Consider the following 18,114-nt stretch of genomic DNA (forward strand, 5'->3'; position numbering starts at 1 on the left):
GTATAGTATGAATGATTTCTAGCACCTTAAGGGCAGAATGCAATAAAAGCATTTTTATTTTGATCTGCTTGCATCCTAGAATTTCTGTAAGGAAGACTCCTATTCCCATTTTGATTTGCCATTGTTTGGATTGACTAATATTTCCACTTCCATTTTCCATTTTCAAACATAGACAGAAGACCCCCATGTAGCCAGGGAAACTAATATTTTCCTGATGGAGCAACTACTCTGACATTTAACATTTATGATACTTATTTAACTTGAATGATAATTAACATTGCAATCAACATTGAAACAGAACAACTAGAGTCATCAGGAAATCAGTGGAACTGGCTTGTAAAATATTAGGGAAATCATACACATTTCCAGGAAAATTCTCTAAGTAAAGGAGTCTAAGTCTATGTCACTTTGTCACCTTCACAGTTCATACGACTTTCATAATCATATAAATGTTATTATTCCTATCCTATAACGTTAGTATGAAGATTCAAAGGGATGATATATACATCAGCCTATGTCTCTGTCCACCTTAGAATAGATCTAACTCAGCATCTGATGATAGATAAATTCTGATATCTAATAAATTACATTTCTTTCCAACATTGCCTATATCGCAGCATTTGACTGATTCACTGTGTCTAAATATTGTCATATTTGAATTACTTCATATTTAATAAAACAGAAATATCATTTGGATATGTATACATGTATAACATAAAGAATATGACAGATATAGTAAAATGTGTCCATCAGTTGAGGAGTTTTTAAAGACTTACTATTTTTAATTTATGTCTGTCCATCTTGCCTTCATGTGTATACATGTGCAACACATTTATGAAGGGCCTGTGAGGTCAGAAGAAAGCAGTAGATCCTCTGGAACTGTAATTACAGAACCCATGTCCTTGGAAGAACAGCAAGGGCTCTTCTCCTCCATATCCAGTGCTCCAGTTTCATCTTAACTCTGGAAAAGACTACCTGCTGTGGCCTCTCCTCACTCTATGTCCCCATCCCTGGTGAAACACTCTGCTTTCCTCTCCATGCTAGAACCCTTCTACCCGAATCTTGGTGTATCCTAATTCCTAAGTGTCAGTCTCCAATACCTAGAAACAAAATTTACTGAAAATTCACAGTGGTCACACCTAACAGAATCCCAGAGGAATTCCCTACCAGGCAATACACACCACAATACTCTTCTAAGAACCAGAGAGAACAACAGAAGACAAGGAGAAAAACATACACCTAAAAAGGGCAAGACCAAATATCAGCACCTAGAATTCCAATTATCCCAAACCCAGCTGCCTAGATCCTAGCATAAAAACACAATCAATAACAGCCAACCTAATACATGTCTACTAGAGTCCAGAAACCCCACCACAGTAGGCCTTGAGAGTTACAACATAGCTGAACCTTAAGATAGCCTTTATGAATGATTGGAGTCTTTAAAGAGGAAATGGATAAATCCCTTAAAGAAATCTATGAAAACACAAGCAGTGGGAGGATGTGAATAAAGCAGTTCAAGACCTGAAAGTGGAAATAGAATCAATAAAAAAAATTCAAACTGAGGGAAATCTGGAAATGAAAATGTTAGGAACTCAAATAGGAACTTCAGAGGCAAGACTCATGAATAGAATAAAATACAAAGAAGAAGGATACTTTGGTTAAATAAAATATTAAATCCAAAGATATTCTAGTACAAAAAATCCAGGAAATCAAGGACACTATGAAAAGACCAAGTCGAAGAAAATAGGAATAATAAAGGAGAAGAAACCCTGGTCAAGGCCCAGAAAACATTTTCAACAAAATTATAGAAGAAAAAAATTTTAACCTAAAGAAGGAGATGAACATCAAAGTACAAGAAGCATACAGAATAACAAACAGACTGGACCAGAAAAGAAAGTCCCCTAAGAACATAATAATAAAAGTGTTAAATATATAGAACAAAGAAAGAATATTAAGAGCTACAAGGAGGATCTGGCAAGCAAGAAAAAGACAGGGGCCTGCTTGGCGCCATTAAAAACCAAGTGGCAATCCCCAGCAGTAGGCCAGTAGGTAAGAGTCCTGCTGGCAGGCCACTCCAGCACCACCACCACCCGTTGGACACTGTAACCTACTCAAATCCACCAAACCCATCATCCTCTCCCTGGCCAACCATCCTCTGCAACATCAGCAGTGCCTAGAAGCACAAGCACCACCTGCACCAATTGGAAGATGATCCCCTAGAGGAACAAGTACCACCTACAACAATTGGAAAAAGAGCAGTCTCCCAATGAACAGCCCATTCCAGAAACATCAACAGACCCTATAGACACAAGTGTCACCCACGTCAGTTGGAATAACAGGCACAGGTAAAACCTAAACCAGTTGGAAAAACAGACTCCATAGGCTCAGGCACAACCTACACCATTTGGAAGAACAAACTCCATAGGCACTAGTAAAGCCCACACCAGCCAGAAGAACTGGATGATACACTGGATCTAGGTACCCAAATCTGATAAACCTCAGCTGAGACAACCCTACTCAACCTGACAACCAGCCAATCACCAGAACTCTTGGCCATTCAGGCTAAAGACAATAAAGGTAACAGACAACAAAGGAACAAAACACCCATCCAACAACGACATCAGAAGAATCAATACCTGTACCTATAGTTATCCTAATCCCAGATGGGTAAACATCAGTATAAGAATACATCCAACAACATAAAGAGCAACATGGCACCACTAAAACCTAGTGGTTCTACAACAGCAAGACCTGAACATCTCAATGCAGATGAAGCAAAAGAAAACAAACTCAAAAATAACTTTATGAAAATGATAGAGACCTTTGAAGAGGAAATGAAAAGTTCCCTTAAAGAAATTGAGAAAAAGACAAACAAAATTTGAAAGAAATCAATAAATCCCTTAAAGAAAGCCAAGAAAAACAAACAAACAAACAAACAATCAAACAGGCATAAGAAACAATTCAACACTTGAAAATTTAAATAGAAGCAATAAAGAAAACACAAACTGAGGGAATTTGGGAAATGGAAAACCTGGGTAAACAAACAAAGAGGAAATACAGATGCAAGCATAACCAACCAAATACAAGAGATGGAAGAGAGAATCTCAGGCATTGAAGATACAATAGAGGAAATAAAGGCATTGGTCAAAGAAAATGTTAAATCCAACAAATTCTTAACACAAAACATCCAGGAAATCTGGGACACCATGAAAAGACCAAACCTAAGAACAATAGGGATAGAAGAAAAAGAATTACAAAGGCACAAAAATATATTCAATAAAATTATAGAAGAAAACTTTCCCAACCAAAGAAGAACATGCCTATGAAGATATAAAAAGCTTATAGAACACCAAATAGACTGGACCAAGAAAAAAGTCCCCTTGCTATGCCACATAATAATCAAAACACTAAACATACAGAATAAAGAAAGAATATTAAGAAATGCAAAGTAAAAAGGCCAAGTAATATGTAAACGCAGACCTGTCAGAATTATATCTGATTTCTCAATGGAGACTCTGAAAGTCAGAAGGTCTTAGACAGGTGTATTGAAGACAATAAGAAACCATTTATGCCTGCCCAGACTACTACACCCAGCAAAACTTTCAATCACCATAGATGGAGAAAACAAGATATTCCATGACAAAACCAGATTTAAACAATACCTATCCACAAATCCAGCCCTACAGAAAGTACTGGAAAGAAAATCCAACCCAAGGAACTTAGCTGCAGAAAACCACAGGCAATAGATAATCTCATACCAGCAAATTGCAAAGAAGGGAAACACACATACACATACACCAGCACCAACAAAACCAAAAAATAACAGTAATTAATAATCACTGGTCATTAATATCTCTTAATGTCAATAGACTCAACTCATCTATAAAAAGACACAGGCTAACAAATGGATATGAAAACAGGATATATCCTTCTGCTGCATACAAGAAACACACCACAATTTCAAAGACAGACATTACCTCAGAGTAAAGGGTTTGAAAAAAGACTTTTCAATCAAATGGACCTAAAAGAAAAGCTGGTGCAGCTATCCTAATATCTAACAAAATAGACTTTAAACTAAAATTAACCAAAAGAGACAGAGAAGGACATTTCATATTCATCACAGGAAAAATCCATCAAAATGAAGCCTCAATTCTGGACATTTATGCCCCAAATACAAGGGTACCCACATTTGTAAAAGAAACATTACTAAAGCTTACATCACACATCAATCCCCACACACTAATAGTAGGAAACTTCAACACCCCACTATCACCAATGGACAAGTCTGCATGACAGAAACTTAACAGAGAAATAAGGGAACCAACAGATGTTATGACTCAAATGGACTTAACATATCTATAGAACATTTCACCTAAACACAAAAGAATATGCCTTCTTTTCAGCACCTCATGGAACCTTCTATAAAGCTGATCACATACTAGGTCACAAAGCAAATCTCAACAGACACAAAAAATTGGAATAACCCGCTGTATCTTATCGGATCACCATGGCTTAAAGTTAGAATTAAATAACAACGCATATTACAGCTAGCTTACAAACTCATGGAAACTGAACAATGCTCAACTGAATCACCACTTCACCACTGGATCAAGGAAGAAATAAAAAAGACATTAAAGACTTCTTAAAATTCAATGAAAATGATTGCCCAACACATTCAAACTTATGGGACACTATGAAAGCAGTGCTAAAAGGAAAGTTTATAGCACTAAGTGCCTACATGAAGAAGTTGGAGAAATCTCACACTAGCGACTTAACAGCACACCTTAAAGTTCTAGAACAAAAAAAAAGTAAACTCACCCAGGAGGAGTAGACAACAGGAAAAAATCAAACAGGGCTGAAATAAATAAAATAGAAACAAAGGGAACAATACAAAGAATCAATGAAATAAAGAGTTGGCTCTTTGAGAAAATCAACAAGATAGACAAACACTTATCCAACCTAACCAAAAGGCAGAGAGAGAATATCCAAATGCACAAAATCAGAAATGAAAAGGGGGACATAGCAATAGACACTGAGGAAATTCAGAGAATCATCAGGTCATACTTCAAAAACCTATACTCCACAAAATTAGAAATTCTAAAAGAAATGGACAATTTGCTGGATAGATACCACACACCAAAATTAAGTCAAGACCAGAATAAACAATTTACATAGACCTAGTACTCCTAAGGAAATAGAAACAGTCATTAAAAGTCTCCCAATCAAAAAAAAAAAAAAAAAAAAAAGCCCAGGGCCAGATGGTGTCAGTGCAGAATTCTACCGGAATTTCAAAGAAGAGCTAATACTAATACTCCTCAAACTGTTTCACACAATAAAAGTAGAAGGAACATTGCCAAACCTTTTTTTTTATGAGGCTACATTACCCTGATACCCAAACCACACAAAGATGCAACAAAGAAAGAGAATTACAGACTAATTACCCTTATGGACATCAATGCAAAAATACTCAATAAAATATCAGCAAACAGAATCCAAGAACACATCAAAAATATCATCACCGGGATGAAGTAGGCTTCATCCCAGAGATTCAGGGAAGGTTCAACATACAAAAATCTCTCAATGTAGTCCACCTTATAAGCAAACTGAAAGATAAAAAACACATGATCATCTTGTTAGATGCTGAAAAGGCCTTTGACAAAATGCAACACCCTTTCATGATATAGGTCTTGGAGAGATTAGGGATACAAGGAACATAACTAAACATAATAAAAGCAATATACAAGAACCAACAGCCAACAAATTAAATGGAGAGAAACTCAAAGCAATTACACTAAAATCGGGAACAAGAGAAGGCTGTCCACTCTCTTCATAGCTATTCAACATAGTAATTGAAGTTCTAACTAGAGGAATAAGACAACAAAAGGAGGTCAAGGAGATACAACTTGGAAAAGAAGAAGTCAAACTTTTGCTATTTTCAGATGTTATGATAGTATACATAAGTTACCCAAAAAATTCTACCAGGGAACTCTTACAGTTGATTAAACACCTTAGGTAATGTGGCAGGATACAAGATTGACTAAAAAAAAAATCAGTTGCCCTCCTATATACAAGTGATAAATGGGCTGAGAAAAAAAATAATCAGAGAAATGACACCCTTTACAATAGCCATAAATAATATAAAATAACTTAGGGTAACTCTAACCAAACAAGTAAAGGACCTGGATGACAAGAACTTTAAGTCTTTGAAGAAAGAAATTGAAGAAGATAGCAGAAAATGGAAAGATCTCCCATGCTCTTATACAGGTAGGATTAACTTAGTAAAAATGGCAGTCTTACCAAAAGCAATCTACAGATTCAGTGCAATCCTCATCAAAATCCCAACACAGTTCTTCACAGACCTCAATAAAACAATATTCAACTTCATATGGAAAAAAAAATCAGGACAGCTGAAACAATCCTGAACAATAAAGGAACTTCTGAGGCATTACCATATCTGACTTCAAGCTTTACCATAGAGCTACAGCAATTATAACAGCTTGTTATTGGCATAAAAACAGACATGTGGATCAATGGAATCAAATTGAAGACCCTGAAATAAATCCACACACCTATGAATACCTAATTATTGACAAAGAAGCCAAAATTGTACAGTGGGAAAGTAAAAGCATCTTCAACAAATGGTGCCAGCATTACTGGATGTTGACATGTAGAAGAATGCAAATAGATCCATATCTATTGCCATGCACAAAACTCAAGTTCAAGTGGATCTGATGGGAGAATGTCTTTCTGTATGCTGTGAAAATATGTTGCTCTGATTGATTGATAAATAAAGCCATTTGGCCTATGGCAAGGCAGCTTAGAGGCAGTCAGAAAATCCAAACAGATAGAGAGGAAGGAGAACGACAGAGCGGAGGAGATGCTGTGAGCTGCCACCAGGAGAAGCAAGATGTAAGTACTGGTAAGCTACAAGCCATGTGGCAAAGTATAGATTTATAAAAATGGGTTAATTTAAGATATAAGAGCTGGATAGCAAGAAGCCTGCTATGGTCATAGTATAAAAATAATATAAGCCTCTGTGTGTTTATTTAGGACCAAGCAGCTGCAGGACATGGGTGGGAGAGATTCCACAGGATCGGAGAAAACTTCTGACTACATGGATCAAAGACCTCAACATAAATCTAGTTACACTAAACTTGATAGTAGAGAAAGTGGGAAGTAGCCTTGAATGCATGGGCACAGGAGATGACTTTCTGAATTTAACGCCAGTAGCACAGACACTGAGATCAGCAATTAATAAATGGGACTTCTTGAAACTGAAAAGCTTCTGTAAGGCAAAGGACATGGTCAATAAGACAAAATGGCAGCCCACAAAATGGGAAAAGATCTTCACAAACCCCACCTCTGACAGAGGGCTTATCTCCAAAATATATAAAGAACTGAAGAAACTAGACATCAAAATACCAAATAATCCAATTAAAAAATGGGATACAGATCTAAACAGAGAATTCTCAACAGAAGAATTGCACATAGCTGACAGACATTTGAGGAATTGCTCAGCATCCTTAGTCATCAGGGAAATGCAATCAAAATGACTCTAAGAATCATGTTACGACTGTCAAAATGGCTAAGATCAAAAACACTGATGATAGCTTATGTTGGAAAGGATGTGGAGTAAGGGGAACACTCTTCCATAGTTGGCGGGAATGCAACTTTGTACAGCCACTTTGGAAAGCATTATGGCAGTTTCTCAGAAAATTGGGAACCAATCTACCTCAAGATTCAGTTATACCAATCTTGAGCTCAAGCTTCTTGCTACCTAGCTTTTATAACTTAAATTAGCCCATAACTATTAATCTATATATCTCCACAAAGACAGCTGACCTGAACTCATGGGAGCTCTTAGACTCTAGACCCACAGCTAGGGAGCCTGCATGAGCCTGCCCTAGGCTCTCTGCATGTGAGTGACAGTTGTGTAGCTTGGTGTGCTTGTAGGGCCCAAAGTAGTGGGACCAGGATCTGTCCCTGGCTCATGAGTTGGTTTTTTTGAACCTATTCCCTATTTTAGGATGTCTTTCTGAGCCTTGATGCATGGGGAAGGAGCTTGGTCCTGCCTCAACTTGATATGCCATGCTTTGTTGACTTCCATGGGAGGCCATACCCTTTTTGAGGAGTGGAGGAGGGGGGGAAGTAGAGAAGAGTTGTGGGGAGGGAATGGGAAGAGAGGAAGGAGAGGAAACTGTGCTTGGTGTGTAAAGTAAATAAAAACAATTAATAATAATAATAATAATAATAATAATAATAATAATGATAATGATAAATGAGTGACTAGAGATGGACATGCACATGCCCCCTAGAGCAGTTTGCTCTGGGTAGGTGAGAAGAAGCCATGGGCCTACCTGAAGCCTTATGGCACCTGCTGGTTGGGCACCATTATGGTTAGCAAATGTATGGTTGGGGTATGGGAAGGAGAGAAAGATTCATGCTCTTTAGAGTAAGGTGACTCTGAAGAGGAGAAGGCTGTGAAGAACAGGCTGATGTGGAAGACCTGTTTGCCAACCAGAAACATGATGTCCTCTGGTCCTGGGCTGGGCCCAAGGGCCATGTCTGAGTTCATGGCCCCATCCATGTTGATGTCCATGACCCCTGTTACCACCAAGGGCTATGAGGATTTCTGAGGTCAGGACCTCCACATATGCCATGTAAATGCTCAAAAGCTACACCACTGCAGAGACCATTCAGAACTGATCAGCCTGGGCTACTTCTCAGGGCAATGGAGTTGTCTTGGGGGCTTGAGCTGAGGCCAGAGGCCATGTCTGAGTCCGATGTCCTATAGCAGCTGAGGTCCATGACTATGCCCATGGCCTGTGTCACCACCAAAGTCCACATGGATGCCTGGGCTATGAATTACCACATGTGGCTATGTTGGGGACCAAGGGACATGTTGCGGCTGGGGCTATGACAATCTGGGTAGTCCAGTGGTCTGGGTCCATGGCCCTTCCACAGCTGGGATATGTGTTAATATCTGTGGTTCCCATTACTGCTGAAGGCTGTGCAGACACCCAGGTTATAGGCTAACACCTGAGGCCATACTGGTGCCTGAGGATCACACTATCTGCCACTTGTGGCCATATTAGAGTCTGAGAGACACGTTGCTGCTGAGATCATGCCAACCTCAGTGGCCTGCACTGCCTGTCACCTATGGCCATGATGTTGTCAGAGACCAAAGTGTTGTCAAAGGCTATTTCTGAGTCCATGGCCCCACCACAATCATGGTTTGTGTCAGTATCCGAGGACGTGGTTGCCACTGAAGGCAGTTCAGGTGCCCAGGGTATGGCTGACACCTGAGGCCAGGCTGGGCCCGAAGGTCATGCTTCAGCCAAGACCTTGCAGATCAGGGTGGCCTGCGCTGACACTCGGGGCTATATTCTTGCCTGGGCTGAGCTGTGGCTGGGGGTCATTTCTGGGTCCATGGCCCTTCCACAGCCAGAATCTGTGTCCAGCTCCAAAGCTCCTGTTGTAATCAAGGGTCATGTGACTGTCCAGAGTCTGAACTGCCAAATCCAGCCATCTTGGATCCCAGGGACCACACTGCTGTTGGGCCCATTCAGATCTAAGAGGCTCACACTGCCACCCATGGTGACAACCGGTCCCAAGAAGCTGTGATGACTACGACTGAGTCCCTAGTCCTGCAGCAGCTGGGGTCTGTGTGGATGCCTATTGCCTGTATTATAACAGGGGCCAATGCAAACCATGTGTTGAACTATCTGTTGAAATACAAGGGCCCTGCTGAGCTGATCCCAACCCTCACTAGTTTGGAGTGACCTGCCTCCCCCTCACAGGAGAGCTGACCCTGAACAACTTTGGCCTTGGGATCTAATGGGTAGCTAATGACCCCAGCCCAGGAAACTTGGCCCAGCTGCCTAATAGGACAACTGCCCCCACCCCACCCCCACACTTGGGAAAGCTTGCCCTACCTCTCACTATGGGCCTGGGAGAGTTGGCTCTGACCATCACCTGAGAGGAGTGCCCCCAGCAGCCTAGACTGACCAACTCAGCTGCGATGCAGGCACACATTCAGGGCTTGCAGCAGGTACACCCCAACATCTACCCCATCTATGCCCTGCTGGAGTATTTGAAGGGACTGATCCTATGGAACCATAGCTGCAGGATCTCCATGACTTGGGGCAACAGAACATATCAGAGAAGAATGTTGGTGGGGGTCCAGTACTGATGGTGTATCAAAGCCAGAGGCTTTGAACCTGACCAACAACTCATTACACAATGGACATTTCCAAGTAAAGCTGTTTGGACAAAAGGGTATACTGCATGATACACAGCAACTCCAGTGCCACTAAGATGAATGAAAAGGTGATGGAGATAAGGAAAGATGGAAGAGCAAAGTGGTTTTTATTGTTATTATTGTTTATTGTTTATGTTATTTTTATTCTTTTTTAGCTTTTTTTTGGGAGGGACACTAAAAGAGGGAGGAGTAGATATGGAGGGACTAGAAGATGAATAGGATTGGGATGCATGATGTGAAATATCCAAAGAATAAAAAAAGGTGCAAGGGAAAAAGGCCAAGTAATATATGAAGGCAGTCCTATTAGAATAACACTTGACTTTTCAGTGGAGACTCTAAAAGCCAGAAGGACCAGGACAGATGTTCTACAAACTCTAAAAGACCACAGATGCCAACCTAGATTACTATACCCTGTAAACTTTCAATCACCATAGATAAATTATGATATTCTACAATAAAGTCAAATTTAAGCAATATCCACAAATCCATTCCTACAGAAGGTGCTTGGGAAAGCTCCAAGTGAAAGTTGTTAACCACACCCAAGAAAGCACAGAGAATAAATAATGCCAGACTATCAAATGAAAAGAGGGGAAACACACACACACACACTCACACACACACACACACACACACGTACACATACACACACACTCCACCACCACCACCACCACCACCACCACCACCACCACCACCACCACCAAAACAAGAACAAAATGACAGGAATCAAAACACTGCTAACTGCTAACTCTCAAACACAAATGTTCTAAATTTCCCAATAAAAATTCACAGACTAAGTATAAGTGTAAAAAAGAGAAACCATCCTTTTTCTGCAGGCAAAAAACACATCTCACCATCAAAGAAAGACATCACCTCAAGGTAAAAGGATGGAAAAAAGTTACTAAAATTAAATAGAACTAAGAAGCATGATGTGTAGCCTTTTTAATATCTGACAAAATAGACTTCAAACCAAAACCAATCAGAAGAGATAGGGAAGGATAGTACATATTCATTAAAGGAAAGATCCACCAAGAGGACATTGCAATTCTAAACATCTATGCACTCAACACAAGGGCACTGAAGTTTATAAGGGAAAATCTACTGTAGCTTAAATTACATATTGACTCTTACACATAGTACCCCACTTGCATTAACAGACAGATCATCTAGACAAAAACCAGAGAAATGCTGGAGCTGACTGAGGTTATAACCCAAACAAACCTGACAGATATTTACAGAACATTACACTCAAACACAAAAGAATATATGTTCTTCTCAGTACCTCATGGAACTGTCTCCAAAACTGACAACATACTTAAACACAAAGCAAGTCTCCACAGATGTAAGAAAATAGAAATAACACTGTGCATCCTATCTGACAACCACAAATTAGAACTGGATATCAACAACAACAGAAACAACAGGAAATTTATAAGCACATGAGAACTGAGCTACTCACTACTGAATAAAAAATTAGTCAAGAAGGAAGTTAAAGACTTGCTAGAATTACACAAAAATAAATACATAACACACTTAAAAATTTATGGGACACAATGAAGGTGATTCATAGCACTAATTTCCTACATAAAAAAAAATTGGAGAGATATCATGCTAGTAACTTAACAGCACACCTGAAAGCTCTAGAAGAAAAAGCAGAAATGTTACCCAAAAGTAGATGACATTAATAATCAAACTTGGGACTGAAATCAATAAAATAGAAACAATAACACAACAATAACGACAAAAATTTACAAAGAATCAATGAAACAAACGGCTGGTTCTTTGACAAAATCAATAATACTAACAAACCCTTATTCAAATTTATTAAAAAGGTGGAATATGGGAGAGTATTCGGGTTAATATAATTAGAAATGAAAAGGAGGACATAACAACAGATACCAAGGAAACCCAGAGAACCATGAGGACATGCTTTTAAAAACCTATACTCTACCAAATTGGAAAATCTAAAAGAAGTAGATAATATTCTTGATCTATACCACCTACCAAAGCTGAATCAAGATCAGAAATGCAGTTTAAATAGACCTATAACACCTAGGGAAATAGAAGCAATAATTAAAAGTCTTTCCCCTACCCCAAAAAAGCCTAGGGCACAGAATTCTACCAGACTTTCAATGAAAAATCAATGCCTATGCTCATCAAATTATTCCACAAAATAGAAACAGAAAGAACATTGCCCAACTCTCTTCATGAGGCCATAATTATCTTGATACCTAAACCATGTAAAGAGTGAACTAAGAAAAGGAAATTACAGACCAAGTTTTCTTATGAGCATAGATGCAAACATTCTCCATAAAATACTTGAAAATAGAATCAATAACATGTCAAAGAGATCATCTACCACAATCAAGTAGCTTTCATCCCAGAGATGCAGCTATAGTTCAACATACATAAACCAGTCAATGTAATCCACAATATAAACAGACTGAGGGGCAAAAAGCCACATGATTATCTCATAAGATGCAGAAAAAGCCTTTGGCAAAAATCAAACACCCCTTCATGATAAATTCCTGGAGAGACTAGGGATTCAAAGGACATACCTCACCATAATAAAGGCAGTTTATAGGAAGCTGATAGCCACCATCAACTTAAATAGAGAATAATTTTTTAAAAAAATTTCCACTAAAATCAAGAATAAGACCGGGTTGTCCACTCTTTCCATAACTATTCAATATAGTACTTGAAGTGTTAGCTAGGGCAATAAGACAACTGAAGAAGATCAAAGGGATATAAAATGGAAAGGAAGAAGTCAAAGTATCAGCTGACAAACACTTTCAGTAAAGTATCTGGATACAAATTTAACTCACAAAACCCAGTAAACCCCCTGTATACAAATGACAGACAGAGAAAGGTATCAGGAAAACAACACCTTTCACAATAGCCTCAAATAATAAAAACATCTTGGGATTATATTACTTTATCATAGAAGTGAAATGTTTGTATAATAAAAGCTTTAAGACATTGAAAAAAGAAATTGAAGTAGATATCAGAAGATGGAAATCTCCCCCATGCTCATTGATCAGTAGGATTAATATAGTAAAAATGGCCATCCTACCAAAAACAATTTACAATTTCAATGCAACCCCCATCAAAATTCTAATACAATTCTTCAGAGATCTTGAAAGGACAATTTTCATCTTCATATGGAAATACAAAAAATCCAGAATAGCTAAAACAATCCTGAATAATGAAAGGTAATGCTGTGGGTATCATCATCTCTGACCTCAAATTGTACTACAGAGCTATAATAATAAAAACAGCATGGTATTGCCACAAAAATGTTCATGTTTGGAATTGAATTGACAGCTGTGACATAAATCCACACACCTATGAACTCTTGATTTTTGATAAGGAAACCAGAAATACACACTGGGAAAAAAGACAACATCTTCAACAAATTGTGCTTAACAACTCAGATGACTGCATTTAGAGGAATTCAAATAGATCCATACTCTAGACATAACTGAAGCCCAAATTGATCATAGACTTCAACATAAAACCAGACTCATCAAACCTGACAGGAGAAAAAGTTGGGAATACCCTTAAATTCCCTGGACCAGGAAAAGATTTTCCAAATAGAAAACCTTTAGCACAGGCACTAATACCAACAATTAATAAGTGGGACCTCATGAAACTGAAATCTGTAAGGCAAAGGAAACTACCATTTGGACATTGGGGCAGCCTACAGAATATGAAAAGATTTTTACGAACTATACATCTGATAGAAAGCTAATATCCAAAATATGTAAAAACAAAACAAACAACAACTCAAGAAACTAGACATCAAGAAAACAGGTAACCCAGTTAAAATTGGATACAGATCTAAACAGAATTTTTGAAAAAGGAAAATCATCAGGGAAATGCAAATCAAAACTACTTTGAGATTCTATCTTACTCCATCAGAATGTCTAAGATCAAACAAAATATAACAAATCAAACAAAACCCCCCATGAAAAACTAACAAACAAAAACCAAAAACAAAACAAAAAATCCACTTCCCCAAAAACCAAATGATAGCTCATGTTGATGAGGATATGGTGGGAGTGCAAACTCACATGGTTCTTCAGGAAGGTTGAAATCAATCAACTCCAAGATCCAGCTATACCACTCTTGGGCATATGCCCAAAGGACACTTTATGCTACCACACAGACTCTTGTTCAACTACGTTCATTGATACCCTATTCAGAATAGCCAGAAATTGGATACAACCTAGATGTTCCTCAACAGATGAATCCATAAACAAAATGTGGCACATTTACACTTGTAGTATTACTCAGCCTTTAAAAAAATGAAATCATGAAATTTTCAGGAATATGAATAGAACTAGAAATAAAAAACATCCTGACTGAGGTAAACCAGACCCAGAAAGACAAATATGGTATATATTCACTCTTATATGCATGTTAGCCATTAACTCGATGATAACTGAGTTACAATCCATAGAACCAGAGGTTAGGTGTAGAGTAAGGGACTAGGGGTTGGGCAAAAAGATCTCCCTAGGAAAGGGAAATAGAATAGATAGTTATGGATGAATGGGTTTCTGGGAACTTGAACAGGCATATCAAGTGGGGAGGTTGGGGGAAAAGAGGGTTGAGGGAGGGAATACGAAGAGAGACAGATAAAATTAAGTGCTGTTTGAGGGTTAGTATGGAAATCTAACACAGTAGAAGCTTCCTAAAATATATACATGTGTGGAGGCAATCTCAAACTCCAGTGGACCATCTCTTGTCATCAAATGCAGCTTCAAATGCCAGGGTTACTTCTAAATGATGTTTTGGCTGAAGAAATAAAATATTTTAAAGAAGTATGTATAGATACACACACACATACATGTTTGGATAAATGAATTTCTTCAACATAAAATACTAAAGTGTTCAGGACAGAAGTGATGTATTTAAAAAGTACATTTCCATTTTCTTTTATGACATTAGTTAATAGTTTTTAATTTAAATTGTATTTTAATGAATATACCTTGTTCTGGAACATGAAAGTTAATAGTGTGGTAGAAATCATGTCCCTGAAAATTTGTTCATGATTTGGAGCTAAGCAAGCTGCCAAGAGAGAAAAATACAGTATCAACTAAAACATGTTTTAAAATGTATGTTATAGTTTGAGAAAAAGTTACTACTATGACTGAGTATGAAGAATTCTTTCTGTATACTTTAACAAGAGAAGAATTTTCTTTAATTTTCTTTCTTACTAGATAGATAAATGAGATTTTAGCTCTTTGTTGAAAATCTTCAAGTAGTAAATTGTACACAGGGTAATTCCCCAACCCCCCAATTCAAAGCCATATTTAATAATCATAGATTAGTTTATGTTTTTCAAATTAACTTTTGGAATACTAAATATATACAAGAATTTTGATTTGATGAAGAGAAAATTGAACAAAATTTGCAGAATTACATCATTATGCCTCTCGTTTCCTTATTGCATTTCTACATCAGTGTTCGCCGTGCTTCCTGCCTTTAACAAATGATCAATTATGGATATAAATTAGACAATCTTTGACTAAGAATTTACAAAAGCAATGTGCTGTTTAAAACGGATGCACTAGCTAGGGTTAGCACTGAGTAATCTGACCTCCAAGCACTGGCTATGTACACATGCACACACACACACGCACACCGAGAGTCCTAAGCTTCTCCTTCTAAAGGAAGAGTGCCCCTGTTGTTTTATTTTTGATGAAAGTCATGTAACACAAATAAACATGGTTCTTATTTTGTGGCTGTCAGCTTTGGGACCCATTGGGAAATACTGCTGGAGTAATCACTTTTGGAGGGAGAGCCAGAGGTGTGCCTTTGCCGAGTGGTTAGGGAACTAGACTGAACGAAGCAAGCAGCCACTATCTATGTCACTATAATTGGTATTTGGTTTGGAATCATTATCATTATTGATGTCAATATAAAAATTTTGATTCATTTCAGTTCCTCTAATGTAAAATGCAAGTAATAAAGAAATTTAGCTCCTTGGGATAACTATCTGTCTATTGCTGATGTTAAGCTTCTAGTAAGCTATGAAATGCACAAAGGCATTATTAGCCTTTCCTATTTATGAAGACTATTATTTTTTCTATGACACTCTGGGCTGTGGGATGTTCTGTATGACAAATGTGTTGCTCTGATTGGTTGGTAAATAAAACACTGATTGGCCAGTAGCAGGCAGGAGGAAGTATAGGCAGGACAAGGAGGAGAATAAAGCTGGGAAATGGAAGGCTGAGTCAGAGACACTGCCAGCCGCCATGATGACAAGCAGCATGTGAAGATGCCGGTAAGCCACAAGCCACGTGGCAAGATATAGATTTATAGAAATGGATTAATTTAAGCTGTAAGAACAGTTAGCAAGAAGCCTGCCACGGCCATACAGTTTGTAGCCAATATAAGTCTCTGTGTTTACTTGGTCGGGTCTGAGCGGCTGTGGGACTGGTGGGTGAGAGAGATTTGTCCTGACTGTGGGCCAGGCAGGAAAACTCTAGCTACAACTCTGACTTTTTTTTATGTGGCTCTTAAATACTAATTAATGTTTTACTAAGTTGTATCCTACTATATTGGAAAAGTTGTAACTTCTCACATTGATTTTTATAATTAATATTTAAGTGAGGATACAAAGTGATAGGCTTTCATTATTTTCACATATATGTCTATATTTTGTTTCACACATTGACTTTTCAAATAGGAGCAGATTTGGATTCCAAAGCCTATCCTAAAGCATCAGATGGTACAATAAGAAATGAGAGAAGTGGTGCTGCTCTTTAACTACTCAGCTGGATGCACACAGGGAAGCTCAGACTTTCCATCAATAATTTTGTTTGTTTTATACAATGTACATCAAAGTCTAACAATGTAGAAATCATCATATTTTTAAAGTTGAGGCAAATACTTACTCAGAATGGATTGCCCCATTGTTGGGAAATCTGCAGACACTTATCAGAGTTGGACTGGCTATTAAGGGGGCTTCTGCCAGTGGCTGCTATGGGCAGGTCCCATACTGTGTTTCACGAAATAGAACCAGCCCCTATTTCTTTTTTTCATTCTCTGACTTCCACACTGGGAAATGTTCTTTCAATACAGTGTAGTGAAGAGGAAAATTCCAGTAATATTGTTTTCTCTATTTGTTAATGGATGGTGAGAACAGGGTTATTTACTTCTTTCTGGGATAACAATACACTTACTTGAAAACATGTTCTTGAATTTATGTAATACATTACATATTTTCTCCTTCAATAGCTTGTGATTTTCTTGAGAAAAGAGGTCACTGTCTCATTTATAATGCTGGGAGTGTTCTCTCGTATGTGCCACGCACCATCTATAAACAGAGATGGGAAAAGTGAATCCACAAGCTCCCATAGCTAAACATGGAATGATGAAAGCTAGAAATAGAACACACTTCTAAGGAAAAAAGACCTGTGCCACATAACCGTATGCCTTTAGAATGTCCTTCCTCTTGCTACAGGACTACAGAGAAGGACTTCATTTGGAAACTGCATAGTTGACAGATGAATTAAAGTGAACTCATCCCTCAGGAGGACAGGCTGCTGATGCAATATGACTGTGTCCTTACAAAAGGAGGAAGTAGACACAAGCACAGAAGGACATTGTGTGACTACGAAGGCTGAAATTGTGTGGTGTGTTCCCAAGCCAAGAAATGCCAACGACTGGCACAAGTCCCCAAGAGGCAGAGCAGACTTGACTCCATTCTTCCTTACAACCCTCAGCAGGAAGCAACTCAGACAGATTTCTTGTCTTTGGCCTTCAGTCTTCCAGTACCACGAGTCCATACATTTGGGGGTTAGTTAAGAACATGACCATTTATGGTACTTAGTTATGGCACCCTCAGA

The sequence above is a fragment of the Peromyscus eremicus genome, chromosome 14 (genome assembly GCF_949786415.1).
Source record: "Peromyscus eremicus chromosome 14, PerEre_H2_v1, whole genome shotgun sequence".
Taxonomy (NCBI): Eukaryota; Metazoa; Chordata; class Mammalia; order Rodentia; family Cricetidae; genus Peromyscus; species Peromyscus eremicus.